The sequence below is a fragment of the Jaculus jaculus genome, chromosome 4 (assembly GCF_020740685.1).
Source record: "Jaculus jaculus isolate mJacJac1 chromosome 4, mJacJac1.mat.Y.cur, whole genome shotgun sequence".
Taxonomy (NCBI): Eukaryota; Metazoa; Chordata; class Mammalia; order Rodentia; family Dipodidae; genus Jaculus; species Jaculus jaculus.
In genome coordinates, this window is record NC_059105.1 from 119,783,268 (window position 1) to 119,789,429 (window position 6,162).

A 6,162-nucleotide genomic window follows, 5' to 3' on the forward strand; every position below is an offset into this window, starting at 1 on the left:
GCAGATGTAATGAATCATTCCCCATGGTGGCCATAAAGAAGGACAGGGGGCTAGAGAGATGGCTTAGCCGTTGAGGTGCTTGCCTGCAAAGCCTAAGGACTCGTGCTCGCCTTGCCAGATCACACATAAACCAGACACACACGTGGTGCAAGCATGCAAGCTTGCAGATGCGCCCGAGGGAGCACACACATCTGGGGTTTATTGCAGTGGCTGGAGGCCCTGGCATGCCAATTCTCTGTCTTTCTCTCATAAAAATATAAGCCAGTCTGTTGGGCTTGCCTCAAAACAAACAAACAAACAGCAATAACAAAAGGATAGGAAAATTCCTGTGCTCCACATTTTCAACAACATTTGCTATTATCAGACATAAATTACATGAGAAAGTCTCTCTATTTTTGGACAGAGATTGGACATCTTTTCATATATGCTTGTTGTCCACTTTAGTTTCACCTTCTCTGAACTGCCTACTATATATTTGAACACTTTTCATTGGTCATTTGCTTAATTCTCAGTTTTAAAATAAGATTTTGGGGGCTGGGGAGATGATTTAATAGGTAAAGGCACTTGCTTGCAAAACCTGCCAGCCTGAGTTCTACTCTTCAGTGCCCATATAAAGCCAGACACACCAAGTGGCACATGCATCTAGAGTTCATTTGCAGTGGCAGGAAGCCCTAGCATGCCCATGCTCTTTCCCTCTCAAATATATAAAAAAAAAATTTTTTTTAATAAAATAGGGGGCTGGAGAGATGGCTTAGCAGTTAAGCACTTGTCTGTGAAGTCTAAGGACCGGGTTGGAGGCTCAATTCCTAAGGACCTACATCAGCCAGTTGCACAAAGGGGAGCACACGTCTGGAGTTCGTTTGCAGTGGCTGGAAGCCCTGGCGCACCCATTCTCTCTCTCTCTCTGCCTCTTTCTCTCTCTGTCTGTCGCTCTCAAATAAATTTTTTTTAAAAAAATTTTTATTTATTTATTTGAGAGCGACAGACAGAGAGAAAGACAGAGAGAGAGAGAGAGAGAGAGAGAGAGAGAGAGAGAGAATGGGCACGCCAGGGCTTCCAGCCTCTGCAAACGAACTCCAGACGCGTGCGCCCCCTTGTGCATCTGGCTAACGTGGGACCTGGGGAACCGAGCCTCCAACCGGGGTCCTTAGGCTTCACAGGCAAGCGCTTAACCGCTAAGCCATCTCTCCAGCCCTCAAATAAATTTAAAAAAATAAAAATTAAAAAATAAAATAAAATAGAGGGAGAAAGGAGGCTTGAGTCAGGGAGCTGCACTGCCTGTGGAGAAGGGCTGAGGCCAACAGGACTCGTGGGCTGCCCTCTCCGCTGCGGTGCACTGGGTTAAAAAAGACAACTGGTCAGGCACACGCCTTTAATCCCAGCACTTGGGAGGCAGAGGAAGGAGAATCGCCATGAGTTCGCGGTCGCCCTGAGACTACATAGTGAATTTCAGGTCAGCCTGGGCTAGAGTGAGACCCTACCTTGAAAAACAAAAAACAAAACAACAACAACAAAAAAAGACAACTGACTCCAACCATGAAAGAACCAAGTCGCAGCAGTACCAGCCCAAGCATGATCAATGAAGACATCATTATTAATGGTCTTTCTTATGAAGACGATAATCCATTTGCAGAGTACATGTGAATGGAAAATGAAGAGGAATTCAACAGACAAATAGAAGAGGAACTGTGAGAAGAATTTATTGAATGCTGTTTCCAAGAAATGTTGGAGGAGGAGGAAGAACACGAGTGGTTTATTCCAGCTCGAGATCTCCCACAAACTACGGACCAAATCCAAGACCTTGCTATCAGTGATGGCTGCTCTCTGGAAGATCTTGTGGTCAAGAGCAAGCTGAACCCAAATGCCAAGGAGTTTGCTCCTGGGGTGAAGCACTCAAATATTTGAGTGGATGGGACCCGCTTTTGTTGGATGTCGCACAGTTTCCACACTGTGAGGGCAGTAGTAGAGGACTTAACTTGTAACAGCGCTCTCCTCACTGTGTTACACTTATGCATTGCCAAAGCCTTTGTTAGTCTTGCATGCTTACTAAAAGTGCTGAGACTGTTATTAAGTAAAAAAGCCATCAAACATTTACTGAAAGTAGAATTGGTCCCATGGCTTAATGTAAAGATAGCAAGGAACGCAGCACCAGTCAAATTGTGACAAAATGACAAATTAAAACTCCTCCAAATTTAAAAATAAAATAAGGCCTCAAGAGATGGCTTAGCAGTTAAGGTGCTTGCCTGCAAAGTCAAAGGACCCACGTAAGCCAGATGCACAAGGTGGTGCATGCATCTGGAGTTTGTTAGCAGTCGCTGAAGGCCCTGACTCACCCATTCTCTCTCTTGCTCTCTCCCCCTTTCTCTAATAAATGAAAAAAAATATTAAGAATAAATAAAATAAAATAAGATTCTTAATATACCACAGTCCAGGTCTCATCTTTCATTAATCATATGCCAGAAAAGAAAAGAGAAAGGAAAAGCGAAGGAAAGAAGGAATAAAGCAGGGAAAAAAATGAGAGAAGGAAAAAGAAAAAAAAAAAAGAGTTTGCCACATAAAACAAAATATTAGGGCTGGGGAGATGGGTTCAGTGGTTAAAGGCACTTGCTTGCAAAGCTTGTCAGCCCAAGTTCAATTCCCAGTAGTCAGGTAAAACCAGACACAGAAGGCCTTGGCATGCCTATATACTCATTGACTCTCTCTCTCTCTCTTTTTGTCATAAATAAATAAAATACTAAAAAACAAAACAAAACAAAAAACCCTCTAATACTAAAACCAGCCAGGCATGGTGGTGCACTCCTTTAATCCCAGCACTCAGAAGACAGAGGTAGGATAGTCATGAGTTCAAGGCCATCCTGAGATTACATAGTGAACTCCAGGACAGCCTGGGCTAGAATGAGATTCTACCTCAAAAAACAAAACAAAACAAAAATTACTGAAAATGCAATGCATTACCAATGCATAATCATTGGGTCTCTCTGTAATTTCAAGTGTTTTACAAGGAATTTGAGTTTACTTGACAGAGATTTTCATTTTAAAGTTTTTAAAAACTAATTTATTTTATTTATTAGAGAGAGAGAAGTGGATAGAGAGAGAATGGGCATACCAGGGTCTTCAGTCACTGCAAATAAACTCCAGAAGCATGTGCCCCCTTTTGTATCTGGTTTACGTGGGTCCTGGGGAATCAAACCTGGGTTCTTTGGCTTCGCAGGCTAGTGCCTTAACTGCTAAGCCATCTCTCCAGCCCTCATTTTAAAATTCTTTAGGAGCTGGGTGTGGTGGTGCAAACCTTTAATCCCAGCACTCAGGAGGCAGAGAGATAGAAGGATCACTCTCAGTTGGAGGCCACCATGAGACTACATAGTGAATTCCAGGTCAGCCTGGACTAGAGAGAGATACTACCTCGAAAATGAAAAAAAATTCTTCAGGGTTTTGTTCTGTAACGTGTGGCCAAGTCTGATCACACTCACCTGGTGGCAGCTGTATAGAGCTACCCTGGGTCTTGGGGATTTGTAAGAACTTTTAGGACATCTAGAATTCTACTCCTTGGTGGTTGGGTGGTAAGTGTATGAGTCGGAGTTCTCTAGAGGAACAGATACAGTAGAATGAACATATATATTACAAAGAGCTTTATTAGATTGGCTTACACAGTGCAGGCTATATAATCCAACAATGGCTTGCCTTCCCATTGGGGAGATTGAGAGCCCTGTAGCTGCTCAGTCCATGAGGCTGGATGCCTCAGCAGTTCTGACTGGCACTGAAGGCCTAGGGATTCCTAGAGGGCTGGATGGGGGAGGGCTGAAGAACTGGGTTCTGTTTGATGAAGAATGGCAGCAACAGAGTAGATCCACCCACTAGCAAGGAGCAAGGGCAGCCAGACACAAGGCACTGTTTTTGCCTGGTACATCTTTTATTTATTTATTTATTTATTTATGAGAAAGAGAATGAGAATAAGTGTGCCAGGGCCTCTATCCACTGCAAACAAATTCCAGACGCATGCACCACATGGGTACTAGGGAATCAAACCTGGGTCCTTTGGCTTTGCAAGAAAGTACCTTAACCACTAAGCCATCTTTCCAGCACTTTTTTTTTTTTAGTATTGTTATTTATTTACAAAGAGAGATAGAGAGAGTGTATGGGTGCATCTGAGTCTCTTGCCACTGCAAATGAACTCCAGATACGTGCATCACTTTGTGAAGCTGGGTATATGGGAATCGGACACTGGCTGGCAGGCTTTGCAAGCAAGTGCCTTTAACCACAGGGCCATCTCCCCAGCCCCCTGGAACCTAGTTACATACAGGCTGCTGCTAAAAGGGCTTCCCATTCTGGGGAAAAGGTCTTTCCCACTTGGCTAATCCTTCCTGGAAATGCCCTCACAGACTGCCCAAGAGATGTGGCTCTTGATTCCTGATTCAATCAAGCTGACGATAGAGATGAACTCTCCCAGTGAAATAGAGTCCAAGTCCACTTGTTCATACCTTTCAGATTTAACTTGAGAGTTGAAGAGTTACACTGAGTCTTGTTTCCTCATATATAGCTACAGAAAGCTCCAAGAAAACGTTGCCCTCCCTGAAGGCCCAGCCTCAGGAATCACCAATGTCAACAGAGAACTCCCCCTAACCTCAGATGTGACTCAACATCAGTGGGTGGGCCTGGCTCAGGGGTAAGAATTCCTCAGACATATTTCCAACTTCCTCTGGCTATTAACAAACCTGGGGTCCAGAGAACTGACTATAGCATTTAAGACAAATGGAGAAATGTCCCCAACGGTCATGATGCACTGGCAACAACAGGGAGCAGCATTGCATTGCTTTTGCCTCTTAAAAAAAAGCCAACAAATGGCCAGGCATGTTGGTGCACACCTTTAATCCCAGCACGCAGGAAGCAGAGGTAGGAGGATCACTGTGAGTTCAAGGCCACCCTGAGATTCCATAGTGAATTCCAGGTCAGCCTGGGCCAGAGTGAGACCCTACCTCAAAAAACAAAACAAAACAATATAAAAAACACACACAAAAAAACAAACAAAAACAAAGCCAACGAAGGCAGGTGCCAACTTGGACTGAGTAGCTTGGCTGGCCTATCATCCCACAGCTTTTTTGGTTGTATTTATTTATCTCATCATGATTTAAGTAAAATTTTCAGTTTCTAGTGCTAGCATCTAAACAGATTATAACCTCTAGAAGGTTATAATGATGACAGAAAAAAAACTGGGAGAAAATGGAAACTTCATACTTTCTTGATCTTTGCTTTTTCTGGCATCTCTGTATAAACATAAACAAAATGTATTAATATGGTCAGTGCCAAATCATGTATAAATACCCACTTGGAAAATTATCACCAACTCTCTACAGAACTGCACTTGGAATTATACAGAAGGTATCATCTATTTAATATCTGGTATTAGTATGGTATGTTGAAAAACATTTTTATTTTTTTATTTTTATTTATTTTTTCAAGGTAGGGTCTCACTTTAGCTTAGGCTCACTCTGTAGTCTCAGGGTGGCCTTGAACTCATAGCGGTCCTCCTGCCTCTGCCTCCCAAGTGCTGAGTTTCAAGGCACATGCCACCATTCCCAGCTCTACTTATTTGATTCTCAAAAAAAAGCCAAACAAGTTTGATCTCCCTCTGAGATATATAAGAAGTAAGTAATTTTTCCCAAAATCCCATATTTTGAATATAGAATGTTTCCTGTAGGCTCAAGTGTTTGAACAGTTGGTTCCCAGCTGATGGTACTGTTTGGGAAGGTTGTGGGACATTGATAGGAGTTAGAGGCTTGCTGAAGGAAGTTGGTTGAGGGCAGCTTGACACACTTTCTGTTTGTCTGATGGTAAACACAATGTGACCAACTCTGCTCTGGTTTCTGAGGCCATTCGTTCTCCATGGTGAAACTTCCCCTGGACATTATAAGCTATATTAATAGCTTGTTATATAAAGATTCCTTCCTTCTTTAAGTTACTTCTTATTGGGCATCTTGTCCCAGCAAAGAAAAAGTAACTAACGTACTGCTCTGATTAGTGACGGGGCTGGCTGAAAAATATTCACAGTGAGTTTAGGGCATTTCCTTTCCATCTTTTATAGGATCAGATGATTCATAAGGTATTCTTTATCCGTATTTAATCATTTATTTTTTTTCCAACAGCCAGGTACTAATGTTCTCATTC

At 42.6% G+C, this 6,162-nt stretch overlaps 1 pseudogene; it reads left to right on the top strand.

The window, feature by feature from the left end:
- Nucleotides 1–1,536: 1,536 nt before the first annotated feature.
- Nucleotides 1,537–1,905, top strand: LOC101600597 (annotated as a pseudogene).
- The last annotated feature ends 4,257 nt before the right edge of the window (nucleotides 1,906–6,162 follow it).